This window comes from Oncorhynchus keta, chromosome 34 (genome assembly GCF_023373465.1).
Source record: "Oncorhynchus keta strain PuntledgeMale-10-30-2019 chromosome 34, Oket_V2, whole genome shotgun sequence".
Taxonomy (NCBI): Eukaryota; Metazoa; Chordata; class Actinopteri; order Salmoniformes; family Salmonidae; genus Oncorhynchus; species Oncorhynchus keta.
This window is the reverse complement of record NC_068454.1, coordinates 63,796,160-63,817,049: the sequence shown is the minus strand read 5'-3', so window position 1 is coordinate 63,817,049 and position 20,890 is coordinate 63,796,160. Positions and strand designations below refer to the sequence as shown.

Below are 20,890 nucleotides of genomic sequence, written 5' to 3'. Positions count from 1 at the left end.
TTTGTTGGCTGTGTGTATGCTGGTTTGTTGGCTGTGTGTACGCTGGTTTGTTGGCTGTGTGTACGCTGGTTTGTTGGCTGTGTGTACGCTGGTTTGTTGGCTGTGTGTACGCTGGTTTGTTGGCTGTGTGTACGCTGGTTTGTTGGCTGTGTGTATGCTGGTTTGTTGGCTGTGTGTATGCTGGTTTGTTGGCTGTGTGTATGCTGGTTTGTTGGCTGTGTGTATGCTGGTTTGTTGGCTGTGTGTATGCTGGTTTGTTGGCTGTGTGTATGCTGGTTTGTTGGCTGTGTGTATGCTGGTTTGTTGGCTGTGTGTATGCTGGTTTGTTGGCTGTGTGTATGCTGGTTTGTTGGCTGTGTGTATGCTGGTTTGTTGGCTGTGTGTATGCTGGTTTGTTGGCTGTGTGTATGCTGGTTTGTTGGCTGTGTGTATGCTGGTTTGTTGGCTGTGTGTATGCTGGTTTGTTGGCTGTGTGTATGCTGGTTTGTTGGCTGTGTGTATGCTGGTTTGTTGGCTGTGTGTAAGCTGGTTTGTTGGCTGTGTGTATGCTGGTTTGTTGGCTGTGTGTAAGCTGGTTTGTTGGCTGTGTGTAAGCTGGTTTGTTGGCTGTGTGTAAGCTGGTTTGTTGGCTGTGTGTAAGCTGGTTTGTTGGCTGTGTGTATGCTGGTTTGTTGGCTGTGTGTATGCTGGTTTGTTGGCTGTGTGTAAGCTGGTTTGTTGGCTGTGTGTATGCTGGTTTGTTGGCTGTGTGTATGCTGGTTTGTTGGCTGTGTATGCTGGTTTGTTGGCTGTGTGTATGCTGGTTTGTTGGCTGTGTGTATGCTGGTTTGTTGGCTGTGTGTATGCTGGTTTGTTGGCTGTGTGTATGCTGGTTTGTTGGCTGTGTGTACGCTGGTTTGTTGGCTGTGTGTATGCTGGTTTGTTGGCTGTGTGTATGCTGGTTTGTTGGCTGTGTGTAAGCTGGTTTGTTGGCTGTGTGTAAGCTGGTTTGTTGGCTGTGTGTATGCTGGTTTGTTGGCTGTGTGTATGCTGGTTTGTTGGCTGTGTGTATGCTGGTTTGTTGGCTGTGTGTACGCTGGTTTGTTGGCTGTGTGTATGCTGGTTTGTTGGCTGTGTGTATGCTGGTTTGTTGGCTGTGTGTATGCTGGTTTGTTGGCTGTGTGTATGCTGGTTTGTTGGCTGTGTGTATGCTGGTTTGTTGGCTGTGTGTATGCTGGTTTGTTGGCTGTGTGTATGCTGGTTTGTTGGCTGTGTGTACGCTGGTTTGTTGGCTGTGTGTACGCTGGTTTGTTGTGATCATGACCAGATTTGAACACATCATTCTAATTTCCTTCTTGTGTATTTCACTCATTTTTTCCCCTTGTTCCCTCTTTTCTGGGTTGTAAGAGAGCCCTCCTCCTCCTGCCTTCTGACAGATAGGGAAGGGGTGATTTAGACCAAATTGATTACTTTTTATAGCGGGGAGAACATAAAATGTTGAAATGCCACAGACCGTGAACAATTTATTATCCAGACAAGGAGGACTCCAACTCTTTTCCCTTTTCACTCATTTGCGTATTTTTTCTTCTTTTGATCCCCCCTTCTCTCTCTTCCTGTTACCATCACTCGCTCTTTCTCTCAAACTGTTATGATCTCTCCCTTACTCACTCCCCTCCTCTCTCCCTTTGTCCCTCGCTCTTCCTTACTCATCTTGTCTTCCTCATTCCCTCTCATCCTCTCTCTCTTCTCCCCTTTTCACTCCCTCCCTCCGTCGACTGCTGTGCACATGTTATACTTGGCTCAGTGCACACAGAGAGCTGGTGGAAACCTGCCTCTCTTATGCTACAACTCGTCCTGTGTGTGTGTGTGTGTGTGTGTGTGTGTGTGTGTGTGTGTGTGTGTGTGTGTGTGTGTGTGTGTGTGTGTGTGTGTGTGTGTGTGTGTGTGTGTGTGTGTGTGTGTGTGTGTGTACGTACAGTTGAAGTCGGAAGTTTACATACACTTAGGTTGGAGTCATTAAAACTTGTTTTTCAACCACTCCACAAATTTCTTGTTAACAAGTCAGATAGGACATCTACTTTGTGCATGACACAAGTAATTTTTCCAACAATTGTTTACAGACAGATCATTTAACTTATAATTCACTGTATCACAATTTCAGTGGGTCAGAAGCTTATATACACTAAGTTGACTGTGCCTTTAAACAGTTTGGAGAATTCCACAAAATGATGTCATGGCTTTAGAAGCTTCTGATAGGCTAATTGACATCATTTGAGTCAATTGGAGGAGTACCTGTGGATGTATTTCAAGGCCTACCTTCAAACTCAGTGCCTCTTTGCTTGACATCATGGGAAAATCAAAAGAAATCAGCCAAGAGCTCAGAAAAAAAATTGTAGACGTCCACAAGTTTGGTTCATCAATGGGAGCAATTTCCAAATGCACCACGTTCATCTGTACAAACAATAGTACGCAAGTATAAACACCATGGGACCACGCAGCTGTCATACCGCTCAGGAAGGAGACGTGTTCTATCTCCTAGAGAACTAACGTTTGTGTCAAAAGTGCAAATCAATCCCAGAACAACAGCAAAGGACCTTGTGAAGATGCTGAAGGAAACAGGTACAAATGTATCTAATATTCACAGTAAAACGAGTCCTATTTCGACATAACCTGAAAGGCTGCTCAGCAAGGAAGAAGCCACTGCTCCAAAACCGCCATAAAAAAGTCAGACTACGGTTTGCAACTGCACATGGGGACAAAAATTGTATTTTTTGGAGAAATATCCTCTGGTCTAATGAACCAAAAATAGAATTGTTTGGCCATGTTGACCATCGTTATGTTTGGAGGAAAAAGCTGGAGGCTTGCAAGCCGAAGAACACCATCCCAACCGTGAAGCAAGGGGTGGCAGCATCATTTTGTGGGGGTGCTTTGCTACAGGTGGGACTGGTGCACTTCACAAAATAGATGACATCATGAGGTAGGAAAATTATGTGGATATATTGAAGCAACATCTCAAGACATCAGTCAGGAAGTTAAAGCTTGGTCGCAAATGGGTCTCCAAATGGACAATGACCTCAAGAATACTTCCAAAGTTGTGGCAAAATGGCTTAAGGACAACAAAGTCAAGGTATTGGAGTGGCCATCACAAAGCCCTGACCTCAATCCCATAGAACATCTGTGGGCACAACTGAAAAAGCATGTGTGAGCAAAGAGGCCTACAAACCTGACTGTTACATCAGCTCTGTCAGGAGGAATGGGCCAAAATTCACCCAATTTATTGTGGGAAACTTGTGGAAGGCTATCCAAAATGTTTGACCCAAGTTAAACAATTTAAAGGCAATGCTCCCAAATACTAATTGAGTGAATGTAAACTTCTGACCCACAGGGAATATGATGAAAGAAATAATAGCTGAAATAAATTATTCTCTCAACTATTATTCTGACATTTCACATTCTTAAAATAAAGTGGTGATCCTAAATGATCTAAGAAAGGGAATTTTTACTAGGATTAAATGTCAGGAATTGTGAAAAACTGAGTTTAAATGTACTTGGCTAAGGTGTATGTAAACTTCCAGCTTCAACTGTATATGTGTGTGTGTGTGACTGAGGTCAAGGGCACTTGACTGTTTGTGTTTGCCATGGCAGCTGTGGGGCTTTAGCTGTGTTGGTTTAAGATGATCTGATTGGCTCAGGGTGTATAAACCCCCCTGTAAGCCCTCTCTGTAACATCCACACACACAACAGGGCTGCCTCTAACGCTGGTCTACTGGGCTTCTACTGGGGAACAGATGTCGCTACAACTCACTGTCACACTGCCCATAGCATGGTGCTGAGGTCACACACACAAACGCCCCTAACCATCCATAGGCTTCCCAGTCATCTAACCACTGATCTCCAGGTAGATGTCCGACATGGGGACAGTGACCTGGGGCACCCTCCAGAAACGCCCTGGCCTCTCCCCTGTCATGCTGCCTCAGACCGTCCCACTACAGACGGCTGAGAGAGAGAGGGGAAGGGTGAGATAGAGAGCTAAGAGGTCAGTCAGTCAGCCAGACAGTCAGGTCTAGTTTGAGGAGGAAGCAGCCTCTAGGCTCTGGGGGACCAAATGTCCACTCTGCCTGGAAAGGCCACAGGTCAACTTTACATGTGGATGACGGGAGACACACACACAAACTATCAGACACGCAACCCCCAACAGAAAACCAAGTTCATATCTCTTACACATGTAACAGTATAATTTTAAACCGTCCCCTCGCCCATACCCGGGCGTGAACCAGGGACCCTCTGCACACATCGACAACAGTCACCCTCGAAGCATCGTTACCCATCGCTCCACAAAAGCCGCGGCCCTTGCAGAGCAAGGGGAACTACTACTTCAAGGTCTCAGAGCTAGTGACGTAACCGATTGAAACGCTATTTAGCGCGCACCGATAACTAAGCTAGCTGTTTCACATCCGTTACACTCACCCCCTTTTGACCTTCCTCCTTTTCCGCAGCAACCAGTAATCCGGGTCACGGCACCAATGTAACAGTATAATTTTAAACCGTCCCCTCGCCCATACCCGGGTGCGAACCAGGGACCCTCTGCACACATCGACAACAGTCACCCTCGAAGCATCGTTACCCATCGCTCCACAAAGCCGCGGCCCTTGCAAAGCAAGGGGAACTACTACTTCAAGGTCTCAGAGCTAGTGACGTAACCGATTGAAACGCTATTTAGCGCGCACCGCTAACTAAGCTAGCCGTTTCACATCCGTTACACACACACGAACCAAACGACCCATAAATCTCAATGTGGTATTCAAGCTGCATTTATTCAGGCAGCCCAATTCTGATATTTTTCACAAATTGGTCCTTTGACCAATCAGATCAACTCTTTTGCCAATAATTGAGCTGCCTGTGTAAACACAGCCTCTGAGGTAAGAGAGGTCCCTATGTGAGTGACAACTGGTCTCTTTTTGCGTTACAACTGTCCTCCCTCCCACCCTAGTACCGTCCTCTCTCCCACCCTAGTACCATCCTCCCTCCCTCCCTTAGTGCTGTCCTCCCACCATAGTACTGTCCTCCCTCCCTAAAACCATCCTCCCACCCTAGTACTGTCCTCCCTCCCTCCCTCGACCTGTCCTCCCTCCCACCCTAGAACTGTCATCCTCCCTTAGTACCGTCCTCGATCCTACCATAGAGCTGTCCTCCCTCCATAGTACCGTCCTCCCTCCCTAGTACCGTCCTCCCTCCCTAGTACCGTCCTCCCTCCCTCCCTAGTACCGTCCTCCCTCCCTCCCTAGTACCGTCCTCCCTCCCTCCCCAGTACCGTCCTCCCTCCCTCCCTAGTACTGTCCTCCCTCCCTCCCTAGTACTGTCCTCCCTCCCTCCCTAGTACTGTCCTCCCTCCCTCCCTAGTACTGTCCTCCCTCCCTCCCTCCCCTCGTACTGTCTCGTACTGTCCTCCCTCCCTCCCTCCCTAGTACTGTCCTCCCTCCCTCCCTAGTACTGTCCTCCCTCCCTCCCACTGTCCTCCCTCCCTCCCTCGTACTGTCCTCCCTCCCTCCCTCGTACTGTCCTCGCTCCCTCCCTAGTACTGTCCTCCCTCCCTCCCTAGTACTGTCCTCCCTCCTTCCCTAGTACTGTCCTCCCTCCTTCCCTAGTACTGTCCTCCCTCCTTCCCTAGTACTGTCCTCCCTCCCTCCCTCGTACTGTCCTCCCCCCCTCCCTAGTACTGTCCTCCCTCCCTCCCTAGTACTGTCCTCCCTCCCTAGTACTGTCCTCCCTCCCTCGTACTGTCCTCGCTCCCCCTCCCTAGTACTGTCCTCGCTCCCTTCCTCCCTAGTACTGTCCTCCCTCCCTCATACTGTCCTCGCTCCCTCCCTCATTCTGTCTTCCCTCCCTCCCTAGTACTGTCCTCCCTCCCTCCCTCCCTAGTACTGTCCTCCCTCCCTCCCTCCCTAGTACTGTCCTCCCTCCCTCCCTCCCTAGTACTGTCCTCGCTCCCTCCCTCCCTCCCTAGTACTGTCCTCCCTCCCTCCCTCCCTAGTACTGTCCTCCCTCCCTCCCTCCCTAGTACTGTCCTCCCTCCCTCCCTCCCTCCCTAGTACTGTCCTCCCTCGTACTGTCCTTCCTCCCACCCTCCCTCCCTAGTACTGTCCTCCCTCCCTCCCTAGTACTGTCCTCCCTCCCTCCCTAGTACTGTCCTCGCTCCCTCCCTCATACTGTCCTCGCTCCCTCCATCCCTAGTACTGTCTTCCCTCCCTCCCTAGTACTGTCCTCGCTCCCTCCCTAGTACTGTCCTCGCTCCCTCCCTCCCTCCCTAGTACTGTCCTCCCTCCCTCCCTCGTACTGTCCTTCCTCCCTCCCTCCCTCCCTAGTACTGTCCTCCCTCCCTCCCTAGTACTGTCCTCCCTCCCTCCCTCCCTAGTACTGTCCTCCCTCCCTAGTACTGTCCTCCCTCCCTCCCTCCCTAGTACTGTCCTCCCTCCCTAGTACTGTCCTCACTCACTCACTCACTCACTCACTCACTCACTCACTCACTCACTCACTCACTCACTCACTCACTCACTCACTAGTACTGTCCTCCCTCCCTAGTACTGTCCTCCCTCCCTCCCTCCCTAGTACTGTCCTCCCTCCCTCCCTCGTACTGTCCTTCCTCCCACCCTCCCTCCCTAGTACTGTCCTCCCTCCTTCCCTAGTACTGTCCTCCCTCCTTCCCTAGTACTGTCCTCCCTCCTTCCCTAGTACTGTCCTCCCTCCCTCCCTCCCTCGTACTGTCCTCGCCCCCTCCCTAGTACTGTCCTCCCTCCCTCCCTAGTACTGTCCTCCCTCCCTAGTACTGTCCTCCCTCCCTCGTACTGTCCTCGCTCCCCCCCTCCCTAGTACTGTCCTCGCTCCCTTCCTCCCTAGTACTGTCCTCGCTCCCTCCCTCATACTGTCCTCGCTCCCTCCCTCATACTGTCCTCCCTCCCTCCCTCCCTAGTACTGTCCTCCCTCCCTCCCTCCCTAGTACTGTCCTCCCTCCCTCCCTCCCTAGTACTGTCCTCCCTCCCTCCCTCCCTAGTACTGTCCTCGCTCCCTCCCCCCCTCCCTAGTACTGTCCTCCCTCCCTCCCTCCCTAGTACTGTCCTCCCTCCCTCCCTCCCTAGTACTGTCCTCCCTCCCTCCCTCCCTCCCTAGTACTGTCCTCCCTCGTACTGTCCTTCCTCCCACCCTCCCTCCCTAGTACTGTCCTCCCTCCCTCCCTAGTACTGTCCTCCCTCCCTCCCTAGTACTGTCCTCGCTCCCTCCCTCATACTGTCCTCGCTCCCTCCATCCCTATTACTGTCTTCCCTCCCTCCCTAGTACTGTCCTCGCTCCCTCCCTAGTACTGTCCTCGCTCCCTCCCTCCTCCCTAGTACTGTCCTCCCTCCCTCCCTCGTACTGTCCTTCCTCCCTCCCCAGTACTGTCCTCCCTCCCTCCCTAGTACTGTCCTCCCTCCCTCCCTAGTACTGTCCTCCCTCCCTCCCTCCCTAGTACTGTCCTCCCTCCCTAGTACTGTCCTCACTCACTCACTCACTCACTCACTCACTCACTCACTCACTCCCTAGTACTGTCCTCCCTCCCTAGTACTGTCCTCCCTCCCTAGTACTGTCCTCCCTCCCTCCCTCCCTAGTACTGTCCTCCATCCCTCCCTCCCTCGTACTGTCCTTCCTCCCTCCCTCCCTCCCTCCCTAGGATTGTCCTCCCTCCCTCCCTCCCTCCCTAGTACTGTCCTCCCTCCCTCCCTCCCTCCCTCCCTCCCTCCCTCCCTCCCTAGGACTGTCCTCCCTCCTCCCTCCCTCATACTGTCCTCGCTCCCTCCCTCCCTAGTACTGTCCTCGCTCCCACCCTCCCGAGTACTGTCCTCCCTCCCTCCCTCCCTCCCTCCCTAGTACTAGGAACTGGAGGTACCGGAGGACTGGAGGTACTGGAGGACTGGAGGTACCGGAGGACTGGAGGTACCGGAGGACTGGAGGTACCGGAGGACTGGGGGACCGGGAGACTGGAGGACTGGGAGACCAGAGGACTGGGGGACCGGAGGTACTGGAGGACCGGGGGACCAGAGGACCGGGGGACCAGAGGACCGGGGGATCAGAGGACCGGGGGACCAGAGGACCGGGGGACCAGAGGACCGGGGGATCAGAGGACCGGGGGATCAGAGGACCGGGGGATCAGAGGTACTGGAGGACTGGAGGTACGGGAGTACCGGGGGACTGGAGGTACGGGAGGACTGGAGGATCAGAGGACTGGAGGTACTGGGGGACTGGAGGTACTGGAGGACCGGGGGACTGGAGGTACTGGAGGACTGGAGGTGCTGGAGGACTGGGGGACCGGAGGACTGGGGGACTGGAGGTACTGGAGGACTGGAGGACCTGGAGGACTGGGGGACTGGAGGACTGGGGGACTGGAGGACCGGAGGTACTGGAGGACTGGGGGTACTGGAGGACCGGAGGACTGGAGGTACTGGAGGACTGGGGGACCGGAGGTACTGGAGGACCGGAGGACTGGAGGACCGGAGGACTGGGGGACTGGAGGACTGGAGGTACTGGAGGTACTGGGGGACTGGAGGACCGGAGGACTGGAGGACTGGGGGACTGGAGGACCGGAGGACTGGAGGTACTGGAGGACTGGGGGACTGGAGGACCGGGGGAACTGGAGGACCGGGGGACTGGAGGTACTGGAGGACCGGAGGTACCGGGGGACTGGAGGACCGGGGGACTGGAGGACCGGGGGACTGGAGGACCGGGGGACTGGAGGACCGGGGGACTGGAGGACCGGGGGACTGGAGGACCGGGGGACTGGAGGACTGGGGGACCGGAGGACTGGAGGTACTGGAGGACTGGGGGACTGGAGGACCGGAGGACTGGGGGTCTGGAGGTACTGGAGGACCGGAGGACTGGAGGAACTGGGGGACTGGGGGATCAGAGGACCGGGGGATCAGAGGTACTGGAGGTACTGGTGGACTGGAGGTACGGGAGGACTGGAGGATCAGAGGACTGGGGGACCGGAGGTACTGGAGGACCGGGGGACTGGAGGTACTGGAGGTGCTGGAGGACTGGGGGACCAGAGGACTGGGGGACCGGAGGACTGGGGGACCAGAGGACTGGGGGACTGGAGGTACTGGAGGACTGAAGGACCGGGGGAACTGGAGGACCGGGGGACTGGAGGTACTGGAGGACCGGAGGACTGGAGGTACTGGAGGACTGGGGGACTGAAGGACCGGGGGAACTGGAGGACCGGAGGACTGGAGGTACTGGAGGACCGGAGATACTGGAGGACTGGAGGACTGGAGGTACTGGGGGACTGGAGGACTGGGGGACTGGAGGACTGGAGGACTGGGGAACTGGAGGTATTGGAGGACCGGAGGTACTGGAGGACTGGAGGTACTGGAGGACTGGAGTTGGGAAACAGTGCTGTAGGCTACATCCACAGTATTGATATACTTGCATAACACCTATGGACATGAACAGCAGACTTAGTTCAGACAGCAGAGAACACAAGATAGCATTCCAGTGGTTAGAACTGGGTGGCTGCTTTAATAGAGGTCTCTGTTGAGTGACGACAGTATATAATACCTCACTGATGTGAGACGTACTAATGGGGGGCAGGGAATTGAACAGGTAAGTGTACAGGCAAGTGTACAAGTGTGTGTACTTGTTTATAGAAACACTACCACCTACGCACGCACAGACAGACTGCAGGTAGCCTAGTGGTTAGAGCATTGGGCCAGTAGCCGGAAGGTTGCGAGATTGAATCCCCGAGCTGACGAGGTAAAAATTTGTCGTTCTGCCCCTGAACAAGGCAGTTAACCCACTGTTCCTAGGCTGTCATTGTAAATATGAATTTGTTCTTAACTGACTTGCCTAGTTAAGTAAAGACACACACACCCAGACACACACACACACAAACACTCAAAACAGCCATATTATTCCACCCACAGGAGAACCCAGACCCAGTGCTTCCAAGAAACCTCCTTCCATTCCACGAGACAGTGTCACACACACACACACACACACACACACACACACACACACACACACACACACACACACACACACACACACACTGCTATAAACATCAGCACATAACTCCCCTCACCACAAACTATGGAAAAAATAGCAGTGTGTGTGTGTGTGTGTGTGTGTGTATAGAGAGAGAGACAGAGCCTCTATCAGAGGAAGTTTCCCTAACTCAACAGAGAGTAACCATGTCTCTTATGGGTGTGAGAGAGAGAGTGACTGTTTTTCAGAGAGCTCATACTTATCAGCTTGACATTGTCCATGTGTTGGGTGTGTTTGCCCGTGTACACATGTAACCTACCCCCCCCCCACACACACACACACACACACACACACACACACACACACACACACACACACACAGTGAGATGTGCTGACCTGTCCTGCAGTAGGGTGGGGTGGGCAGGATCAGGATGGGGCAGGAAGAGAGATTTAGACAGAACAAAGGACAGCCAGACTTCAACACACAGGAAGTGATTGTAGAGGGGACAGAGTGGACATAACACACTACGTTACACTCAACCCTTACCCAGCTCTACCAGCACAGACAACAACCCTGATCTCAGTATATGTGTGTGTGTCTGTGTACATACCACAAAGTCCCCATGAGTCAGTAGCCAGTGTGTGTGTGTGTGTGTGTGTGTGTGTGTGTGTGTGTGTGTGTGTGTGTGTGTGTGCGTGCGTGCGTGCGTGCGTGCGTGTGTATCATTGAAGTGGGTAAGTAATAGTTGTGTGTGGCATCAGTTTCAGAGTAAGAGACTGGGCCAGGTCAAGGAAGCTTTGGTAAGAACATGCATGACACTGTGCGTGTGTGTGACCCTGCAGATTCTCACAGAGCCCTCTGTCCCAGACACTGGCCCATGGCAGCCAGCCACAGAGAGAGAAGGGAACCTCCCCAGTGTTTTCCTGCCAGCGTTTCCCCAACGTTCTCCCTGTGTCACTCTTAGGTTTCCTCTTTGGTTTGCACAGTTGGTGCTCATCAAGTCTAATGAATTAATGCAATTAATGTCATGTGCCGACAGGGCCTGCCATCCACACGGCTCTTGGCACGTGTGTGTACGTGTGTCTGTATGTGTGTTGGGTCGGAGTTTATGTGCTGTGTGTATGTGTGTGTATGTGTATGTGTACCTGGAAATGGCTCTCATTTCCATGGCTCAATATTTGCCATGGGGCACAGCCCAGCCTCTACAGGACTAATGAAGGAAACAAATCATGTCCACTGTGATCACACACAAGGAGAGCTCTGAGAAGAGAGAGGAAGGGGAGAGAGGAGCTAAGGGGGAAGAAGGAGGTAAAGTGCATGGGAAATTGTGGAAGATGAGAAAGTGGGGAAGTGTGCGTGGGAGGCAGTGGGAAAGCAAGGAATGGGCACTGAGAGAAAGAGCATGAGAGAGATAGAGAGACAGAGAAAGAGTTAGCGGTCCAAACAGGCTGATATTTTGAACACTCCCCAATAGAGCTTTTTACTCCATGAACTTTGACCTTAGTGGGTCCCCATGGCGATGGGGTCGTACTGTAAAACTCTCCACATCTGGACTGGCCTCCTGCTTTGGACCATCACTCTTTTCCTCCTTTACTCCTTCCTACTCCTCTCTGTTCCCTCCCTTCACCCCATATCTCCTGTTCCTCCTGCCTCCCTCCTCCTCCGGTCCTAAACAAACCTCAATGTCAACACATAGGCCTTGGCCAAGGCACCAGGGCAATACAGAGGTTGCTGGTGAGGCTTTGGGGGCTCGTTGGGGTGTTGAGGATATTGGACCAGCGGGGTGTGTGTGTGTGTCCGCAGAGAATTGTCTTATAGCAAGTGACAGCTGACGATTACCCACCACCTAACCCCTCACCCCTGACCTGCTCTCTGCCCCCCCCCCATACAAATTGACACGTCTCCTCTTATAAACCAGGATGGCCAGACTGACATTGCTCATCACACACACACACAGTTGTTGTTACGTCAGATGGAAAGGGGCTTTTAGAGAAGAGAGAGCTGGAAAGAGAGATTTATAATGAATGGTGAAATGACATATTGACAGAGAGATACAGCAAGACTGAAACTAGAGAAACTACACAGAGAGAGCGAGACAGAGTGCGAGAGAGCGAGACAGAGCGCGAGAGAGCGAGACAGAGCGCGAGAGAGCGAGACAGAGAGCACGAGAGAGAGCGAGACAGAGAGCACGAGACAGAGAGCACGAGAGAGAGCGAGACAGAGAGCACGAGAGAGAGTGCACGAGAGAGAGCGAGAGAGCGCAGAGAGCGTGCGACGAGAGAGAGAGCGCAGAGAGAGAGAGAGTGCGAGAGAGAGAGAGAGAGAGAGAGAGAGAGAGAGAGAGAGAGAGAGAGAGAGAGAGCGAGAGAGAGAGAGAGAGAGAGAGAGAGAGAGAGAGAGAGAGAGAGAGAGAGAGAGAGAGAGAGCGTGCGTGAGAGAGAGAGAGAGAGAGAGAGAGAGAGAGAGAGAGCGAGAGAGCGAGAGAGCGAGAGAGCGAGAGAGAGAGAGAGAGAGAAACTTGAAGAGACTGGAGAAAGACATAACATGTGTTAACCATTGCCGGGGCCGTTCCCGTGAGCAGTGGTGTACACGGCACACTTAACGGCCCAGCTCTGGAAAAGTATACTTTACAATTCATTGCTTCCTTCTCGCAAAAATTAAAAGGTCTCCTGTTAAAAGCACAACTTGTCAAACGATAGCAGCTTTTATTACAGAGCAAACTCCCGCCCCTGCCCCTGTCTAGGGCCTACTTCCCTGCAAACTTGTTTTATTTAGAAAAGGGATACTCTGCACATGGGACCCCAGAGTGGGTAAGTGTGTGTGTGTGTGTGTGAGAGAGAGAGAGAGAAATATTGCACACATATGCGAGTGTGTAGACTCATACTGGGCCCACTTTTAACAACAACAGGCATCCTCAACACAACCCATTACAGCAGTACAACATTCTTCAGCAGAATGGCTGAACCTAATGTCCTTTGGGATCCTATTGAATGTATATGCTGCCCGGCACTGGAAGTGTTTCGCAGACTGGAAACCCTCCATCCGAACCAAACATTCCCAAAGGAAGCGCATTCATTCATTCCTTCATTCAAGGAGATTCCCTACGGCTACAATGCAAACTCCAGGACAAACACTGTCTCCTTCCCACATGCTAGCTAGCTGACCGGGATTCAGGGAAATAAGAGGCACATCTGTGTTTCCACCTCTGAGGGAATGGCTGCTGATGGTTATCATGGTTACCGCAGCTCCTGGTCTCTCCCCGCTCTCTCTGAGTTCCCGGGAATACTGGAGTTAATGGGATTTTAATGGGATGTGTGGACAAAATGGAATAGATGTGCCGATTTGCTCTGATAGAGGGGGAGAGAACAGCATGGGATTAAACTCAATGTTTTGACAAAAAAAAAAAAAAAAAAGAGGACAAATAAGAAAAACAGCTGAAAGAAAACTGTGTGACAAGGGCCAGAGAAGGGCCTGTGATTGGGCAACTGATGGAATCTGAGATTTGATTGGTTGATTGTTAGGTCAAATGTAAGAGCCTACGATTCAGCCTCTTAAATTCTTGCTATGTGGACTATTTACAGATGTAGGATCTTAATTTGAGCCAGTTTGCTACAGCAGGAAAATAATCCTGCAGCAAAAGGAAATGTGAAATATTATGTGGATTATAGTTTATGGACTTTTTTTGGGGGGGTTGATACATTTTTCGTAAGGGAAAATCAAGTCTGAAATTTCCAAGTAAAAATGACTAACTTCACAAGCCTTTTTAAACCTCAAATACACGACATGTTTTACATTTCCTACATTGCAAGAATGTTATCCTGCAAAAGGGGGATCAACTTAAGATCTTACTTTATGCATATCTATTGAACAGGAAGTAAAAGAAGTAAGGAAGTAAGAGTCAGTGTCTTGATTGGCTGATAGATAATAAAGAATTCTCTTCGATAATAATCACAGTTGGGTATATCCCCCCCAAGCAGACACATTGACGGCCCTGAAAGAACTTCATTGGACTCTATGTAAACTTAAACCACATATCCTGAGGTTGCATTTATTGTAGCTGGGGATTTTAACAAGGCTAATCTGAAAACAAGGCTCCCTACATTTTATCAGCATATCGAATGCGCGACCCAGGTAAAACCCTGGATCATTGTTACTCTAACTTCCGCAACGCATACAAAGCCCTCCCCCACTCTCCTTTCGGAAAATCTGACCACGACTTCATTTTGTTAGGAATGGAGTCGGGTTGAAGAAATTTGGCTTGTCACCGAAAACACTCAAACTCCAGGACACCTACACCACCCGATGTCACAGGAAAGCCAAAAAGATCATCAAAGACAACTACCACCCGAGCCACTGCCTGTTCACCCCGTTATCATCCAGAAGGCGAGGTCAGTACAGGTGCATCAAAGCTGGGACCGAGAGACTGAAAAACAGCTTCTATCTCAAGGCCCATCAGACTGTTAAACAGCCATCACTAACATTGAGTGGATGCTGCCAACATACTGACTCAAATCTCAAGCCACATTAATAATAAAAAATTGGATGTAATAAATGTATCACTAGCCACTTTAAACAATGCCACTCTACATACTGTTTATACACATTACTCATCTCATATGTATATACTGTACTCTATACCATCTACTGCATCTTGCTTATGCCGTTCGGCGATCACTCATCCATATATTTTTATGTACACTTTTTATTTACACTTGTGTGAATAAGGTAGTTGTTGTGAAATTGTTAGATTACTTGTTAGATATTACTGCATGGTCGGAACTATAAGCACAAGCATTTCGCTACACTCGCATTAACATCTGCTAACCATGTGTATGTGACAAATAAAATTTGATTTGAAGATCTAGTGGGTGGGAGACGAGTGGGATGACATCACCCTCTATGGTTCGAGGCGCATCGATAACGTTTTCATGACAACAGGTCTCACAACAGATCTTGAACAAAGACACAACATTCTCAATACAGTCTCTCAACGGTCTAAAACACCCCAGTCCTACATTAGTAGAAACATTTTGCACTATTTGCAATGTAACTTCTCAAAAGTCTCACACCATTCGCACAATGGTCTCAAAAACTCTACATTTCACTGCAGTCTCACAACATCCACAAAATCTCCTGACATTCGCCCAGCATGCCGACAACATCTCTCACCATCTATATCAACGCAACCCAATCCGGTAGCCGGCCTGCCTGACTGCCCGCATGTCTAGAGCACTGTCGTCAACTCCATCATTAGCATTAGCCGCGTGGGTCTAAACATAACCCATTACATAACAGGAAGCAGGACAGAAACATTAGGGAAACATTACAACACCAGGCATCACATTATTTACAATCAATGGAGCCAAGAGTTCAAAAATACCACAGCGCGAAGCTGTGTTAAACACATGGAAAGCGGCGGCATTGATATGGAGTTGCTAACACATCTACTGTAGCAGTAGCTCACTGCTGCCCAGAACACGATCTACTAGTTACATCCTCCTGTACTTCATAAACAGATGGTTAAAGGCTTACACAATGTAAAGACTGTACAACCATCTACAGTACACCATCACAAACATCATCTGATGACAAATATACTGACAGACGGAGGACATTGTAACTTCTGTAGCACTATCTAGTGGTTGTGGACACAGACATGCAGACAGACAGTCGGACAGAGACAGGAACAGTCAGACACCATAAGAAAGCTGGTATCCTCTTCTATCCCAAAGCGTGGATGCTTCCAGCAGCCCCTGGGCTCGCTCTCTGAGCCCCCACTACCCAGGCGATGCTGCTCCTGAGTTTATACATGCTCACACATACCATAAACACACTTACACTTGGACAAAACACACACTTTATCTCTAAGAGTCTTCACAGATGGGAAGGTGTGTTTGTATGTGTGTTTATATGTGTATGACATGATGGTCTGGCGTCGAAGGCCTCTCTATTCCCTACTCAGCCCCCATTAATAAAAACACAAGCATAAAACAGACCCAAATTCCCGCTTCCAAATACACCTGCTTGCGCACCCCCCCACTCCCTTCCAGAAAGCTGCCTGCACAAGCGTTTGGTCCCCCCATGCCGAGCTGTGAGCCATGGGTCATACACTTTGGTCACAGCCTTGGAGACACAATGAGGGGATGAGGAAAACTGTTCCAGGGCCTGTAGTATGAGGAGAACAGTCAATGTCTGGTCACAGGAGACACAGTAAGGGGATGAGGAAAACTGTTCCAGGGCCTGTAGTATGAGGAGAACAGTCAATGTCTGGTCACAGGAGACACAGTGAGGGGATGAGGAAAACTGTTCCAGGGCCTGTAGTATGAGGAGAACAGTCAATGTCTGGTCACAGGAGACACAGTGAGGGGATGAGGAAAACTGTTCCAGGGCCTGTAGTATGAGGAGAACAGTCAATGTCTGGTCACAGGAGACACAGTGAGGGGGATGAGGAAAACTGTTCCAGGGCCTGTAGTATGAGGAGATGAATGTCTGGTCAAGGAGACACAGTGAGGGGATGAGGAAAACTGTTCCAGGGCCTGTAGTATGAGGAGAACAGTCAATGTCTGGTCACAGGAGACACAGTGAGGGGATGAGGAAAACTGTTCCAGGGCCTGTAGTATGAGGAGAACAGTCAATGTCTGGTCACAGGAGACACAGTGAGGGGATGAGGAAAACTGTTCCAGGGCCTGTAGTATGAGGAGAACAGTCAATGTCTGGTCACAGGAGACACAGTGAGGGGATGAGGAAAACTGTTCCAGGGCCTGTAGTATGAGGAGAACAGTCAATGTCTGGTCACAGGAGACGTGTCAAATAACAATCACTTCTGAGTAATAGGAGTGTAACACGTCAGCAAAAGGATAATAATATGGGGCTAATGGAACAAACCTCGTGGCCCTGTACTTGTGGTAGCTGGTAGATGACAGTAAGGTAATTGAATGGTGAGGTCTGAGGCAGCAGTAGAGGCCATGTGAATGGGATGATGCTAATGGCTAATAGCTCTATTGTGTGGCTGCTGAGACTGACTCGGAGGGGGTAATTGAGTTTGGGCTGTGCCCTCAGAGGAGCTGACCTCATAAACACCCCGCCCTCCTCCTCCTCTCTATGATGGAGGGAACGAGGGAGACTTTCAGTGATCCACTGTTTAATAAAGTACTGCTTCAGTGAAAGTTGGGAGGGCATGTTGGTGACATGTCGTGTGTGTGTGTGTGTGTGTGTGTGTGTGTGTGTGTGTGTGTGTGTGTGTGTGTGTGTGTGTGTGTGTGTGTGTGTGTGTGTGTGTGTGTGTGTGTGTGTGTGTGCGTGTGTGATAGGTGGCGTCCCTGTGATTCCAGGTGGGCTGTGGGGGGTTCGGAGGAAAGAAGAGAGGAGACACTCTCTCTCTCTCTCTTTCATCTCCCTTTCATCCAGGCCGCTAGAGAAGAGAAGGAGAGCGAGCAGCGACACAGTTCTATCCAAGACACCTTTTGAAGCCTTTCAACTGTACTAGAGGTGCTTCCTGGCTCCCATGCACCCTAACATGGGGGTTGGTTGGAGCCTAATTACCTTTAAGTCTGCCACAGGTAGGAGAATGTGTGTGTGGTTTATCTACGGTGAAGGAGGGAGGTAGAGGTGTAAGTTGATCTGTTCATTTAGCCCCTTCTGCTTTTCGCCTGTGTGCTGTGTGCCCCCACCATTCTGGAAATTCTCTCTGAGTTCATATATGTAAATTGGTTTGGATGTCCTTCTCTTTCCACCTCTCTCTCACACTCCCTAATGGGCAGTGGTTTGGTTGTAAGAGGGACATGCCTGGACAGAGCGCCTTCTCTCTCTAGGTCCAAACCACACAGTTCCATCCTCTGAAGATTTCCATTACAAACAAAAATAATTAGGGACTATTTCAGTTTTCTGTTATGATGTTTGACAGTGGGAGGACAGGGGAGGCAGAGACCGAGAGAGAGAGAGAGATGCCCCTCAGGTGGGCTATAAAGCCCACAGGAACGTTCAGACGGACAGATATCCATTGCCGGTGGTAAACCCCAGGCAGCCCATCCACCCTTGGAGCATGGTATGGGATGGGGATCTGGTTGTTTGGAGAAGATGGGATTCAAACAAGAGGAGGAAGAGGATGGAGGATAATTCAGACGGGAGCAAGATAATAATCAGGTAGCATCACGAAGACAATTACACTTTCAAAGACACTTGGCTGTCACCAAGTCATCATGTAGGCTATCCACTATTCAAGTAGCGCTATGAATCCAAATGTCTAAAAAATCCAATAAATCCTGTGGTTAGCTCTATTCTGTTTATTTTCATAAAAAATAAACCTCCCTAGTCCTTGGCGATGACAAGCATACCCATAACATGATGCAGCCACCACCATGCTTCAGATGTGGTCCTTCTGTGGCTCAGTTGGTAGAGCATGGCGCTTGTAACGCCAGGGTAGTGGGTTCGATTCCCGGGACCACCCATACGTAGAATGTATGCACACATGACTGTAAGTCGCTTTGGATAAAAGCGTCAGCTAAATGGCATATATTATTATTATTATTATTATTATTATTATTATTATTATATATTATATTAAAATATGAAGAGTGGTACTCCGTGATGTTTTGTGTTGGATTTCCCCCAAACTTAACACTTTGTATTCAGGACAAAGCATGTATTTCTTTGCCACATTTTTTTGCAGTTTTACTTTAGTGCCTTAAAGTAGTAAATTACCTACTGCTGTCCTCTGGTCGTGGTCATGTCTTTATTCTCTTTCTCTTAGATTTAAGGCTGGCACCTTTGGCACTATTGATCATGCTATCCTCATTAAGAGGTTAGAAGACTTGGTTGGTCTACGAGGACAGATTCTTAGCTGGCTAACAATTTATACCTTTCCGAGCGGTATCAATTTGTTCAGCTGGGTGATAATAGTAAAGTTCCAAGGTTGGATTTGGCGTTCCTCAAGGTTCTGTGCTTGGACCACTTTTATTTTCACTACACATGCTAGCCCTGGGGAATGTCATCTGTAAGCACAACATGCATATTCATTGCTATGCTGATGACACTCAGTTGTATTTATCAGTTAAACCAAACGATACATCAATAGTCAGCCCGCCTTACGTCACAGATGTTGGATGAAAAACAAACTTCTTGTATTTAAACTCTGATAAGACTGAAATCATGCTACTTGGCCACAAGAAACTCACAAATAAAGTATCAGGCCTCACTCTTAACATTGATGGTTGCCCCATCACACCAAACATGGTTGTTAAAAACCTTGGTGTTCCCTTTGACCCTGGACTAACCTTTGACAACCACATAAAAAGCATATCCAAAACAACATCCTTCCATCTCAGGAACATTTCCAGAATTAGACACTTCATCTCAACCAGATGACGAAAAATTGGTCCATGCATTTGCATAGTCTCATAGATTAGACTATTGTAATGCCCTCCTTTCCAGCTGCTCAGACTCTACTATTAAAAGCGTACAACTTGTACAGAACACTGCAGCTCGCATTTTAACCAACACAAGGCGGCACAAACACATCACTCCAGTTTTATCTGCAATACACTGGTTGCCTGTAAAGTATCGGTCGGATTTTAAAATCTTACTCTTAAATTCTAAAGCACTGCATGGTCTTGCCCCCTGTTATCTGACAGGCATGCTTGTTCCATACAACCCAGTGAGGGCACTTCGCTCCCAAGGAGCCTATTTGCTTGTACCTAGATGCAGAACCAAGGCAGGGGGGCGGAGTCCATCAGTTATGGAACAGCTGACACAGGGCTTTTAGCCGCGCCTTTAATAAGGGATTTTATTGATGGTGTTTTATTTATCCTCTTTACGGCTTCCTGTTTGCTTTCCCTTTTGTCATTTAGTTTTTAAATTAAGTGTTTCGCCATTTTAAATGCACTAAATAAAGTTTGATTTGATTCCCCATAGAGGCCAGATGGGTTGCTCCACAACAGGCATCACTCACTTCAGTGGGCCACTCTCCCTCAATGACTCTAGAAAGGGAAGCATCCATCTCACTGCTCTTTTTGAAAAGACGTCCGCATGCTTCTCATCCGATACAGTTCAGAACATTTTGTTCCGTTTTTGTTTGTTTTGGTCTTTAGAAAAGTCATTTTTTCGGCTGTTCGTGCACACACATTTTTTCTCTCGAGGCAAGCCGAAGTCTACGCCAATATGTTGGTGATTGGTGAACAGTAGGGATTCTTCAGTGAAGTGTTTGTTGTCATTCAATGAGACAAATAATTTTAATTCACTTTTTTTCACTTGGGAAATACTGCACCAAACATCTTAGTTAGATGTAAAATTGTGCGACTAAGATCTCCGACAGAAATATCAAAATGAATGGCAGGTTTCTTGAGTTATTTTAGAATAATTCTGACTATTTTGAGGAAGTGTATACTGTCCACGGGTCTCAAAATACACAAAATAGTACTATTGCCGCTTTTTTATCGTTTTTCAAGCGAAGGTCTTTTAAAGGAGAATGCAAGCACACTCGTTCGGTTCGCCTAGCCGTGTCCCGAACCGAAGCATGCGGAAGGCTTAAGTCATATACATGAAAAGCCATCACATGGCCTACCCAATGCAACTCTGAATCATGGTGTAACCACTTCACAGAGTCTTACCTCAGTGTGTTGAGTGGTGGTCTGTGTGGTATTCTCTCATTAGGGTTAACAGGGGAAATGCACGTCTTTTGTTTGTTTGTTTTTCCTCTGTGTTTTTGGTCTGGTTCTTTTAATTGGCTTGCGGAATGGATATGTAATTGCACCGCATTCCTTTTGTGTGCACGTGGCGGGCATTTGATCTATAGGTCTGAAAAAATACATGTTGTTCAATTGTATCTGGGTGTGATCGAGCCTATTGATGTAAATGCATGTGCCCAGAGTATGTGTGTGGGCTTTATGTAGAGGAAGTGTGTGTGTG

At 49.4% G+C, this 20,890-nt stretch overlaps 1 protein-coding gene across 1 annotated transcript in view; it reads right to left on the bottom strand.

Moving 5' to 3' along the window:
• Positions 1-20,890, bottom strand: part of LOC118367607 (protein PTHB1-like) — a 211,946-nt gene that overhangs the window by 68,801 nt on the left and 122,255 nt on the right. The window lies entirely within an intron of this gene.